The following is a 14,527-nucleotide window of genomic DNA, read 5'->3' as shown; positions in this document are numbered from 1 at the left end:
AATAATTCTTAAAATTTGGAAGTTGTAACCCTCCTAAATCAAATTTACATGTCAATTTTTCCATTCATATTCTTGACATCTTTCCTTTCCAAAGAAATTTCCTTACATATTTATTCAGTTCTTGAAAAAACTTCTGAGGCAATTGTATTGGTAAAGTTTGGAATAAATATTGCAATCTAGGAAATATATTCATTTTTACAGCATTAACTCTACCTATTAATGTTATTGGTAACATCATCCATTTATCAAGATCCTCTTTTTTTTTAATAATGGCAAATAATTTTGTTTATATAAATTTTTTACATCATTATCAACTCTAATACCTAAATATTTTATCCCATTTATTGACCATTGAAATTGAGTTACTAATCGACATTGATTATAATTTCCTTTGGTAAGGGGTAAAATTTCACTTTTATCCCAATTTACTTTATAGCCTGATACTTTCTCATATTCTTAAAAGATAGTCTTTGCAAAGATTGCAATGGGTTTATTAAATAAATCAAAACATCATCAGCAAATAAATTAATCTTATATTCTTCTCGATTAACTCTAAAGCCCCCAGTGTCTGGATCTGTTCTAATTAATTCAGCTAATGGTTCTATTGCCAATACAAATAAAGCAGGTGATAATGGGTAGCCTTGTCTAGTTGACCTCGTTAAGCAAAATGGTGTTGAAATCTGACCATTTGTAACCCACTTTAGCTTGAGGATTAGAATTTAAGGTTTTAATCCATTGTATAAAAGATTTTCCTAACTCATATTTTTTCAATACCTTAAATAAAAAATCCCATTCCAATCTATCAAATGCTTTTTCTGCATCCAAAGCAACTGCCACACTCATTTCCTCTCTTTTTTGTGCCAAATGAATTATATTAAGTAATCGGGTTATATTATCCATTGATTGTCTGTTTTTAATAAAACCTGTTTGATCCATATGTATTAATTTTGGTAAATATTTAGATATTCTATTAGATAAAATTTTTTGCTATTATTTTATAATCTGTATTCAACAAAGAAATAGGCCTACATGATGTTGGTTTTAAAGGATCTCTATCTTTTTTTGGCAAACAGTTATAATCGCTGTTAAAAAAGATTGTGGGAGTTTATGCATTCTTTCCACTTGATATATTAAGTCCATAAAAGGAGGAATTAATAAATCTTTAAATTTTTTATAAAATTCAGGAGGAAAATCATCTCCTGGGGACTTATTACTCTGAAGTGATCCTAGAGCTTCTTCAACCTCCTTTAATGTAAAGGGCATATCTAATCCTTTCTGTTCTTCTAAATTTAATTTTGGAAGGGTTATTTGTGATAAAAATTTATCTCAGCAATCTTATTTCGTGATTCTGATTGATATAGTTCAGTATAAAATTTTTTTAAAGTTTCATTAATTTCTAAAGGTTTATAAGTAACCTTATTTGCACTTGTTCTAATTGCATTTATTGTTTTAGAAGCCTGTTATGTTTTCAGCTGCCAAGCAAGAATCTTATGTGATCTTTCACCTAATTCATAATATTTCTGTTTAGTTCTCATAATTACTTTTTCTGTACGATATGTCTGGAGTGTATTATATTGTAATTTTTTATTAACAAGTTGTCTTCGTTTTTCTTCTGTCATATATCTTTGAGATTCTTTTTCTAACTTTATGATATCTTTTTCCAATTGATCTGTTTCTGCCATGTATTCCTTCTTAATTTTAGATGTATAACTTATAATCTGACCCCTTAAATATGCTTTCATCACTTCCCATAATACAATTTTATCCTCAACTGAATGTAAATTTGTATCCAAAAAAAATTGAATCTGTTTTTTCATAAAATCACAAAAATCTTGACGTTTTAATAAAATTGAATTAAATCTCCATCTATACATTGATTCCTCCTTATCCATCATTATCATTGTCATTATTAAGGGGGAATGATCTGACAGTATTCTTGCTTTATATTCCACACTTTTCACTCTATCCTGAATATTTTTTGATAATAAAAAAAAGATCAATCCTTGAGTAAGTTTTATGTTTATTTGAATAAAATGAATAGTCTCTTTCTCTTGTATTAATTTTTCTCCATATATCAATCAGGTTTAAATCTTTCATTAATGATAAAGTTAGTTTTATTACTTTTGATTTTGTAGCAACTTTAGTTGACCTATCCAAAACTGGATCTAAACAAAATTTAAAGTCTCCACCTATTAATATTTTAACATGCGCATCAGCCAAATTCAAAAAAACTTCTTGTATGAATTTTGCATCATTTTCATTTGGTGCATAAATGTTCATAAGATTCCATAATTCTGAAAAAATTTGACAATGTATAATCACATATCTCCCCCCAGAATCAATTACTACATTTTGTATTTTAATTGGTAAAGTTTTATTAACCAAAATTGTAATTCCTCTCAATTTTGAATTAAATGAAGCTGCAATGACATTTTCAACCCAATCTCTCTTTAATTTCTTATGTTCTGTTTCTGTTAAATGTGTTTCTTGTAGAAAAGCTATATCTCCTTTCATTTTCTTAATATATGTTAAAACTCTTTCTTTTTTCACAGGTCCATTAAGTCCATTAACATTAAAACTTAAAAAATTAAGTAAATTAATCATTCATAATACCTTGGGAACTCTTTAAAATTCTCCATGTTGCTATGTGTCTCTCCCCAGCCATCCAGGCAAAAAAGAAGAAAAATAGAAGAAAGGTAACTAATAAATAAGAAAAAAAACAAAAACAAAATACCCCCCCACTAATGTTGTGAATAAAAAGAAACACAACATTACCCCCCACCATTTTACGGGTCATGGCAATCGCCATGATTGTACACGTGAAACTTGCAGCCATCGATCAGGAGCTCCTCCAGCTCCCCCGCAAAAAAAAGAAAGAAAATATATTAGTGAAGAAAAAAAAAGAAAATAATGAATGTCTCTACTCCCAATTAATACTCAACTATTTTTTTTTCTTCTTATTCCTTATAAATGTGCATCAAGTCCAACCTTATTTCAGTCTTCGTCATTAGTCCACTTCATTTCTATAATTCTTTACTCCCCCTCGTGGATATCAGGTAGTTCTTGTACAAATTTCTCCGCTTTCCGGTAGTCAACGAAAAATCTTCTTTCTTCATTATCCAGGAAAATTATCAATTTTGCTGGGTAGCTCAATAAAAATTTATAGCCCTTTTCCCATAAAAAATTTTTCACTGGATTAAACTCCTTCCGCCTCTTCAGAAGATCATAACTTATGTCTGGACTAAAAAAAAACTCTTTTCCCCTTCTATCATCAATGGCCCATTTCTCTTTTTAGCACCTTGAGTAGCTGCCTTCAAGATCATTTCTTTATCTTGGTACCTTAAGCATTTTATCAAAATTGATTTTGGATTTTGATCTTGTTGAGGTTTTGGTCTTAAAGCTCCGTGTGCTCTTTCAATTTCAATTACTTCCTTCTTTCATTTCCAAAATTTTCAGAAGAATTTTATTGGATTTTCTCCCTCTGTACCTTCTATAAGACCAACAATTTTAATATTATTTCATCTACTAGAGTTTTCAAGCGCATCTATTTTTTCCAACATCCGTTTTCTTTCTGTTGTCCAGGCAAGATTATTGTCTTCTATCTTATCTATTCTTTCAGTGTTTTCTTCCATTTTTCCTTCCATCTCTTTAACTTTATTATCCATCTTCTTTTGTTTTTCCACCACATTATCGAGTGTAATCTGCATCCTTCTTATATCTTTTAATTAATTCATCATATATATCAGGATATCTCTTATGTCTCCTTTAATCTCCTCCTTTTCCTCTTCTTCATCTGTGTTTCCCAAAGAATCTGATTCCACTTCCGATTCACCTCCAGCCGTAGTTGGGATTTGTAGTTTTGTTAATATCTGTTCATGCATACTTGTTTCTTCACGCATGCATTGTTCTTGCCGTTTCTTCTTAGAGACCGCCGGCATTGCCGCAACTTTCTGCCCTGCACCATCAGAAGTGCCATGCACTTCTCTGGGAGGAGATCCAACTTGAGTCCGAGGCTTCGCCGAGACGGTTAGGCCTTTCTCCCCGCCGACTTGCGCAGTCTTTGAAGTAGTAGCTTTCTTCTGTTTCAGTTTAGGAGCCATATCTAAAAATAATCCTGAGTTGCTTATAAATAGTTACTAGTAGGTATTTGTTAACTCTTCTTCACTTAAACCCAATTTCATTACTTTTTAAGAGGGAGCTGGATTCCCAACGTCTCGATCCTACGTCATCACGTGATGCCCCCAACTCCACTCTTTAAGAAAGGAGCAGAAAGGAAATGTTAGACCAGTTAGCCTGACCTCAGTAGTTGGGAAGATTTGGGGTCAATTGTTAAGGAGTACTTGGTGACACAGGACAAGATAGGGCACAGTCAGCATGGTTTCCTTAAGGGAAAATCTTGCCTGATAAACCTGTTGGAATTCTTTGAGAGATTACAAGTAGGATAGATAAATGGGGTGCAGTGGATGTTGTATATTTGGACTTTCAGAAGGCCTTGACAAGGTGCCATACATGAGGCTGCTTACCAAGTTAAGAGCCCATGGTATAAAAGGAAAGTTACTGGCATGGTTAGAGCATTGATTGGCTGTTAGGAGGCAACGAGTTGGAATAATAAGATTCCTGTTGGGTTAGCTGCCAGTGACCAGTGGTGTTCCACAGGGATCGATGTTAGGACCATTTCTTTTTATGCTATATATTAATGATTTAGATGAAGGAATAGGTGGCTTTGTTGCCAACTTTACAGATTGGTGGAGAGGCAGGTAGTGTTGGGGAAGAGATAGGCTGTAGAAGGACTTAGACAGATTAGGAGGCTGGACAAGAAAGTGGCAAATGAAACACAATGTTGGAAAATGCAAGGAAATAAATGTGCAGACTATTTTCTAAACGGGGAGAAAACCCAGAAATCTGAGATGCAAAGGGACTTGGGAGTTCTTGTGCAGAACACCCTAAAGGTTAACTTGCAGGTTGAATTGGTGGTGAGAAAGCACATGTAGTGTTAGCATTCATTTCAAGGCCAGAGGGACGTCCATTTAAAAGAGAGGCTTAAATCTGCTCCTATATTTTATGGTCTAAGATTGGTGGAGTTGTGAATAATGAAGAATATGTCATGATATAGATCATTCGCAGATATGGGCTGGGAAATTGCAGATGAAGTTTAACCCAGATAAATATGAAGTGTTGCACTTCGGTAGGGCAGATGTAAGGAGATTAAGGGCAAGATCCTTAATATTGTTGCTGAGCAGAGACCTTGGGATCCAAGTTCATAGTTCCTTGAAAGTGGATACTCATGTTGATAAGGGGGTAAAGAAAGTTTATGGAATGCTTGTCTTTATTAGTCAAGCCATTGAGTTCAAAAGTCAGGAAGTTATGTTGCAACTTATTAAAACTCTGTTCAGGCCACATCTGGAGTACAGCACACAGTTCTGGTCACCCCTCGATAGGAAGGATGTTGAGGCTTTGGAGAGGGTGTAGAAAAGATTTAGCAGAATGCTGCCTGGTTTCAAGGGCATGTGCCATCATAAGAGGCTTGATAAACTTTGGGTGATTTCTCTGGAGCATCAGAGGCTAGGGGAAGATATGATAGAGGTTTACAAGATTCTGAGAGACATAGATAGTTTGGATAGTGAGTATCTGTTTCCCAGGATTCCAATGTCTAATACCAGAGGGCATGCAGTGAAGGTGAGGGGTTTACATTCAAGAGGCATGTGAGGTGTAGATTCTTTACTCAGAGAGAGATGGATGCCTGGAATGCACTGCCTGGTATGGTGGTAGAGCCTTTTAAGAGACTTTTGGATAGGCACATGGATGTAACGAAGATGGAGGGATATGGACATAGTGTAGGTAAGAGGGAATAGTGATTGGGTGGTTTTGATTTGCTTTTTGGCTGGTTCAGTACAACATTGTGGGCCAAATGGCCTGTTCCTGTGCTGTACTCTTGTATGTTCTATGCTCTGTGCTGGAGACTGAGGGGTGAGGGGTGACCTTATAAAATGTAGAGGACATAGGGGAGTCTAAAACTAGAGGACATAGGCTTTATTTATCACCTGAAGATCAAAACATATGGTGAAATGAGTCATCTGCATCAGCAACAAACAGAGTCCAAGGATGTGCTGGGGGCAGCCCGCAAGTATCACCATATTTCCAGTGCCAACATAGCATACCTAGGACTTACTAACCCTAACTCATATATCTTTGGAATGTGGGAGGAAACCCACGTGGTCACTGGGAGAACATTCAAACTCCTTACAGAGAGTAGTGTGAATCAAACCCCAATCTCTGATCGCTGGAATTATGCTAACTGCTACACTACTGTCAGAGGGGAAATATTTAAAGAAGATCTTGGGATGGAGAGGGCAGATTTTTCACACAGAGGGTAGTGGGTACAAGTAATGTGGTGGCAGAGGAGATGGTAGAGACAGGTATACAGTAGTCTGTACAATCTCAGACACACAAATTGCTGGAGGAACTCAGCAGGTCAGGCAGCATCTATGGACATGAATAAAGTATTGATGTTTCAGGCTGAGACCCTCCATCAAAACTGATACTATGTGAACTGCTATTTGTTACTCTGACTTTCCAGCTATATAGGTGCTACCTGACCTGCTGAGATCCCCCAGCATTTTGTGTGTGTTACTCTGGATTTCCAACATCTGAAGAATCTCTTGTGTTTAGAGTTCAACCCCTGATGAAGATGGCGAATTTGTTTTCGAAACATGGGTTAAAATCGATACCTGTACCCAGCTAGAAGAGCTTATTCGTCATTTGCACTGTTTCCAAACCACTTGGATATGCAGTCGGATAGGAAAGATGCAGAGCAATATGGTTCAAATGCAGGACAATGGAATTAGCAGCTATCAGCATGAACAAGCCTGGTTGAGTAGCTTGATACTGTACTGTAAACCGTGACTCTAGGCCCTCCTGACTCTGCCTCTCCCACTGCTGAAACCCTCCTAACTTGTCTTTTCTGAAAAAACTGTGCCCAGCCTTCTTTCTCACACACTCCATTACCCCTGGCTTGTCTAAAGTTCTTAACTAGCTGTAATCAAAACCCTCGGCCTCAAATCTAAATCAGTTGTTTACCTGGTTCAAATCTTCTTTGAACATGACTAATTTCTTACATAAGGGTGGCACAAGGGCACAGCATGCAGATTCACCACCTCACAGGTCCAGTGACCCAATCCTCACCCCCTGTGCTGTCTCTACATTCTCCACAACACTGTGTAAACTTCCGCTCACATTATTGAAACATGTGCTTAATTGCCCACTGTGAATTGCCCCTGGTGTGCAGGCACATGATAGAACTTCAGAAAGACACCAAGAAGGTGCAGAGGATTCATGGAAAACTGAATGCTGGGTGGTCAGTACAAACCTGATGGAGAGACTGGTTCATTCCTGACCTGTATATATGTAAGTCTTCATTGCTACATCAGCAGATCAGAAGTACATTTATATATTTCTATGTACAGTATATATATATTTTTTAGTTTAGAGCTACAGCACAGTAACAGGTCCTTTCATCCCAACAAACCCACACTGTCCAATTACACCCTTGTGACCAATTATCCCAGTAACTTATACATCTTTGGAACATGGGAGGAAATCAGAGCACCCAGAGGGAACCCATGTAGTCACAGGGAGAACATACAAACTCCTTTCAGATTGAACCCAGGTTGCTGGCACGGTAACAGCTGTACATTAACCATTATGCCACTGTGCCACTCTCTAGTTGTTTATAAACAATATTATTGCAGAATAAGTTGCAGGGACAAGGGAAGAAAGGGAAGAGACAAATGAGAATAATGGCATCACTCCCCAGCATGGTCCTGCATTCCAGCATGAGCCAGCATACATTCATTCAGTGTTGTAATGATAAGCAATTAATGAATATCAATGTAGAAATGACTTGTTTATAGTCATGGGTAAATTTATAAAATATTCTCACTGTGGGTCTATAATTATTCTTATATTCAATACTATTCTAGTTCTCAATTCATTTAAAATGTTAACAGCTGATCAGTAAGGCAAAAAATGGGATGTTGGCCTTCATTGCTATAGGGATTGAGTTTCAGAGCAGGGAGGTTATGCTGCGACTGTACAGGGTACTGGTGAGGCCGCACCTGGAGTACTGTGTGCAATTCTGGTCTCCTTATTGAGGAAGGATATATACTGGCTTTGGAGGCAATGCAGTGGAGGTTGATTTCAGAGATGTGGTGGGATGGTGTGGGTGGGGGTAGTTTATGGGGAGAGACTGTACTCACTGGAATTCAGAATGGGTGTGGATCTTATTGAAACATATGAATGGGATCAATAAGATTGAGGCAGGAAAGTTTCTTCCACTGGTAAGTGAGACTAGAATGATGGGACGGAGCCTCAGGATTTGTGGGAATAGATCTAGAGGGAGATGAAGAGAAATTGCATGCCCCAGTGAGTAGTGGTTCTGTGGAGTTCTTTGCAGTGGAGGCTACATCATTAAGTATATTTAAGAGACAGTTAAGACTTCTGCATCACAGGGGTTATAGGGAAAAGGCCATAAGGAAAAGGAACAGAATTAGGCCATTTGGCCCATCATGTCTGCTCCACCATTCCATCATGGCTTACATTATCCCTCTCAACCCTGTTATGCTTTTGATGCCCTTAGTAATCAACCTATCAACCTCCACTTTAATTATACACAATAACTTAGCCCCCACAGGAGTCCGTGACAATGAACCCCACAGATTTGCTAGCCTCTGGCTAGATGAAAAGACAAGTAGGTGGAGCTGAGTCCACATACAGATCAGTATTCATCTTATAGAATGACAGAACAGATTTGACAGGCCAGACTGTCTACTCAAGATTCAAGAGTATTTAATGTCATTTCCAGTTCATAAATGTAAAGGAGAAGGAAATAATTGTTAATCCAGATCTGATGCAGCACAAAAAAAACAGAATAAGATAGTGAACACAAAAAATTTAAAAAACACAATAAATATAAATACATAAGAAAGTTGTTACATACAGATTGATTGTATGCCAATAAAGTGACGCTAGGCACGGGAGTGTCTATACATATGGTGACTGACAGGAAATGATAGAATCGTGGTGGTTGGGGGTGTGGAGTGGCGGGATTAGTGTGTGGAGGTGCTGATCAGCCTTACTGCTTGGGGAGAGTTACTGTTTTTGACTCAGATGTTCCTGGCATGGATGCTATGTAGACTTCTCCCTGATGGGAGTGGGACAAACAGCCCAGGATCAGTGTGTGCAGGATCCTTCATGATGTCACTGGCTCTTTTCCTGCCCCTTTCAGTATATCTGTCCTTGATGGTGGGTGGGCTGACGCCGGTGATGCACTGGGCAGTTCTGACAATCTATTGTAGAGCCTTCCTGTCTGTAGCAGTGCAGGTTCTGTACCAAGCAGTGATGCAGCTTGTGAGGATTGTTTTCTGGTGTGCATCTTGTCACGTACCCCATGACTAGGTTACCAAACCAGCAGAAATGGAATGATACGTTGGAGTCTGGTGGTACTGTAACTGAAAGTGTTTATTAGTAAACTAAGTAATACAGTACTATAAAATGCAAATATACATATAAAACAGGTTAGCAATGATATATACAGAAGTGTGGAAATATAAATCAAAACCAAGCTCTTTCAAATTGTAGGGGTAAATGAATAGTCTTAGGATGATGCAGAGTTCAGTTCAGTTTAAGCAGAGATAGTTGTTGTGGTACCATTGGAGAGAGGGAGCGAGCAAGAGGAGAGCAGTTGCAGCTGGCAAACCTTCTGTTATCTTCTTGTCTTGTTGCGCTGTTGTGGTCACTGACTGTGACCCCTCCGTTCCCGGCCAGACCGTTCTTCAGTGGTGAACTTGTTGCCCAGGCGAGGGTGAACACACACACAAGCCCCCACTGGTCTGCCTTTACACACTGTGAGCCTCTGATCAATTTCCCCCGAATCGATCCTCCAAACCCCCACCTTCCTGTGGGTGCACAATGCTCCTTCAGTGTCCAGTGGTGTGTCTGTGTCTGTGTCTGTCTGTGTCTGAGCCTTTTATCTCCCCTGCCGGGGTACCAGCCATCCATCAACTGTCCATGTCCATCAAACTGGGCCACTCCTTGCTGTCTCAGCAAGAATGTTAATGAGCAAAGAAGAGTGTCCTTGTAGCAAAGGTAAATAGTCAGTGAAGAAGCCATAATACTAAATTATGTGTGTGTGTCTCTCTCTCATCTGTGTAGGATGCCTCCCCCACCTTCTCTCTCTCTCGTTAGCAGCACAAACAGTGTCCAAAAGCCAGACTCATTCTCCCGACATTTTAAAGTGTTTGTCCACAGAAAATATGAACCCTAGAGGTACATTACGATGAATGACTCGAGTATCGATGTGCTCTCCTCAGCCTCCTCAGACAGCAGAGGCAGTGGTGAGCTTTCCTGATTGTATAGGATGTATTCTGCAACCATGAGAGGTTGTGTGAGATGTGCACTCCAGGAGTTTGAAACCCCACACACTTTCCACTGCTCTGTTGCTAATGCAAAGTGGGGGTTGAAGGTGCGAGTTCTTTTGAAGACAGTATCATTGAAGACATTGAGGAAAAGGTTATTTACCTGAAACCAGGCCTCGAGCACTTCCACCTCTTCTCTGTAGGACATCTTGTCATCGTTGTGATGAGCCACACCACTGCTTTATCATCGGTGAACTTGACAATGTGATTACTCGGGTGTTTGGCTGTTCAGCCATGTGTGAACAGAGTGTACAGCTGTGGGCTCAGCACACAGCCCTGGGGTGGGGGCACTGTGTTGAGGGTGATGGGGAGAGAGGAGAAATTGTGCATCTTGATACCTGAGGTCTGTTGTTTGGGAAGTCCAACACCCAGTTACACGATGGTGTATTTAGACTGAGGAGTGGGAGTTTGTTCACCAAGGTCTGTTGGACAATAATGTTGAATGCCAAACTGAAATCCAGAAACAGAATTCTGATGTCCTTGTTTTCAAGGTGTGTCAGTGTCAAGTGCAAGACAGATGCCATAGCGGTTCTGCTGGCAAGCATATTGGTGAGTGTCCGGTGTGGCAGGAATGGAGTTGTTAATATGTGCCATTTCCAGCCATTCAAAGCTCTGGATGATCATTGGCATCAGTGCCACTGGGTGGTAGTCATTTAGTTCTGAATGTGTAGAGTTGCTTGTTACAGTGATGTTGGGGGCTGATTTGAAGCACGTAGGGACAGCAGCCTGGAGGAATGACATGTTGCAAGAGTCCGAGAAGTCATCAGTGAGTTAGTGTGCACACTCCAATTACTCAGCCAAGGATGTTGTCTGGCCCAGTTACTTTCCAGGGGTCGACTCTCTTGCTGTGTCCATCTCACATCTGCTGCAGTTACAGTGACTGCTCGCTTGGGTGGGGGCAGCTTTTGTGACCAGTGTTGTGTTACATGCTTCGAAGTGTGTATAAAAATTGTTTCGAGTATCAGGGAGGAAAGAATCTCCGGTATAGTCGACTCCTATTGACAATGTGATTACTTGAGTGTGTGAACAGAGTGTTCAGCTGTGCCCTGGGGTGGGGGCACTGTGTTGAGGGTGATGGGGAGAGAGGAGAAATTGTGCATCTTGATGCCTGAGGTCTGTTGTTTGGGAAGTCCAACACCCAGTTACACAGTGGTGTATTTAGACTGAGAAGTGTGAGTTTATTCTTTTTTGTTTGTTTTTTTATCAACTCCTATTTCTGTTTCAATGGTTGATGAGTGTGCATTCACACATACAGTAAGAATGTTTTGCATTGATAAAGCCAATGCATTAAATACTTCAAAACTTCTGTGGCTGTTTAGAAAGCTGTGATTTTTATCTGGGAATACTGTACAGATCAGGCCCTTCTGGCCCAACAAGTCACATCACCCAGAAACCCACCTATTTAACCATAGCCTAATCCAGGACAATTTACAATGACCAGCTAATCTACTAACTGGTACAGCTCAGCAAGATGGTGTCGGTGAACATCAGCGACTCTCTGTGCACTGCAAAAGAATCTCAGGGTTGTATGTGGTAATGTGTATAATAAATTTTACTTTGAATGTAGAATATCTTTGGCCTGTGGGAGGAAACTGGAAGAAAGGCACACAGTCACAGGTTGAACATACAAACTCCTTACAGATGGAACTGAACTGCAGACTCTGATGTCCTGAGCTGTAATATCATCGTTGTAACCACTAGGTTACCCAGGCGCTGCTATTGCAGAATAAGTTGCAGGACAAGGGAAGTAAGGAAAGGGAGAAGTGGAAATAATGGCATCACTCTACAAAGACCCAGCATAGTCCCAATGGGCTGAATGGCATCCTCCCTAGAGTCTCCTCCAATCACCTTGAAATGATCCACCTTGTGTTGGTTATTTTCAGCCCTGGCAAACTGTTTCTGGTTGTCCACTCTGTCAATGCCTCTTATCATCTTGTCAAGTCACTTCTCATTGCCCTTCGCTCCAAAGAGAAGAGCCCCAAACCAAAAGTTTGTGATGTAAGGTCATAACCTGAAGTGTTATTCACTCCTTCCTCCCCACAGTATTTACAGCATTTCTCGTTTTTGAACGTCCCTTTCTGTGAAAAAATAACTACACAGAGACACTGGTTTTGAACAAGAGCTGGTAAAACTCTTTGGCCAGAGAAATGGAGGCAAAAAGTCAAGCCACCATTCAGATGCAGATACAGAGCCCAACCCTCATCTTCTGAATATAATGAGGTGATAATGTTTTAAGCCTTAAATCCTACAAGAATCCTACTGCTCTTTATAAAACAGCAAAGCTTCATTGTTATGCAGAAACTGCATTCATTTGGATCCTTAATGCAAAGTGCAGGGATTATAGTGCTTAATGTGAAAACATCAGAGTCAATACTGCAAATAAAAACACAAAATGCTGGCAGAACTGAGTGGGCCAGACAGCATCTATGGGAGGAGGTAGTGACGACTTTTCGGGCCGAAACCCTTCATCAGGAGACTCATACTACATTGTCCATCAGCCGCGATTCTCATTGGTGGACAGCAGGACCTTCTGTCTGTGTACTCATTTAAAAGGATGGACAAACTTCTTCATCATGAGAATAATATGAGGACCCAGCTGAAACAGACTGCTAATCCAAATAATTTACAAATTAAACTAGAAGGGTCTAGTTTGTAACTCTGCACAACATTAGCTGATATAAGACCATAAGACAGAGGAGCAGAATTAGACTACTTGGCCCATTGAGAGTGCTCTGCCTTGGCTGCTTTATTTTCTATCCCAACCACATTCTTCTCATAACCTTTGGTGCCTTTACTAATTAAGAACCTATCAACCTGTTTTAAATAACCCCAGGACCTTAGCCTCCACAGCCATCTGTGACAATGAATTCCACAGACTCACTACCGCCTGGATAAATAAATCCCTCTGTTGTATTCTGAGGCTGTGCCCTTCGGTCCTAGACTCCCCCACTATTGGAAGCATCCTATACACACCCACTCTATCAAGGGCTTTCAATATTCAGTAGGTTTCAATGAGATCAGCCCTCATTTTTCTAAACTCCAGAAAGTACAGGCCCAGAGCCATCAAACACTCCTCATACCGTTCTTTTCTAGGATTGTTTTCATAAAGCTCCTCTCGACTTTCCCCAACATCCTTCCTTAGATAAGGGGCCCAAACCAGCTTACAATACTGCAAATGCAGTCAGAATCATAATCAGGTTTATTATGAGCAGTTTAATGCAATACATAGCCAATGCCTCGGCATTACATCAGGAAGATGCTGCAGAAGGGCAGTAATGAGATGGGAGGGAACACACAACAGGTGCATAGCCATGTGGTTCCTCGATCCAGTGTAGCCATTCCAGTCATTAAAATAGCTTCAACGGTTCCAGTGACATCATCGTCCAGAATGGCAGCTTAAGTCAATAGCTCCTCCAGAAAAACGCATATTTTGCCCCGCTAATCCATCAAATATAAGATCTTTAGAAAATATCTGAATTGATGGGGGGGGGGCAAGAATGGGGAAAAAAGAATGGAGATAAAAAAAGCATCACTGCGGAGACTGTGGACAAGAGGCTTGCAGTGAGTGGCTCTCCTACCTGAAAGTGTAGTAGTGAGGCTGACGATAGGCCTCGTTCAGGCGAAGCAGCAAATATGATAAAAATTCTGGAAGAGATAGGGGAGTTCCAAAAAGATATAAAACAGCAAATAAATGATATCAAGTCAGAGCTTGCCAATGTCAATCAAAAAATAGCGGTGGCGGAGACACGAATTGAGAAGGTGGAAGATCGCATGCAAAACATGGAACAGATACCAAGTAAGACAATAAAAATATTAAATCAACAAGAAAGTAAATTGATTGACCTGGAGGGAAGAACACAGCGGAAAAATATCAGGATATACAATGTTCCCGGAGGAGCGGAGGAGTTTGTACGAAAGTTGCCGCGGGACTATGGAGCTTAAGGTTGAGAGGGCGCATTGTGCGCTTGCCCCGCAGCCTACTAGAGACAGAGAAGATAAGCCACACTCAATGGTAATCAGATTCCTTCGATACCATACCAAGGCAGAGATTCTAC

The sequence above is a fragment of the Hypanus sabinus genome, chromosome 13, assembly GCF_030144855.1.
Source record: "Hypanus sabinus isolate sHypSab1 chromosome 13, sHypSab1.hap1, whole genome shotgun sequence".
NCBI classification, from domain to species: domain Eukaryota; kingdom Metazoa; phylum Chordata; class Chondrichthyes; order Myliobatiformes; family Dasyatidae; genus Hypanus; species Hypanus sabinus.
This window is presented reverse-complemented; position numbering follows the sequence as displayed.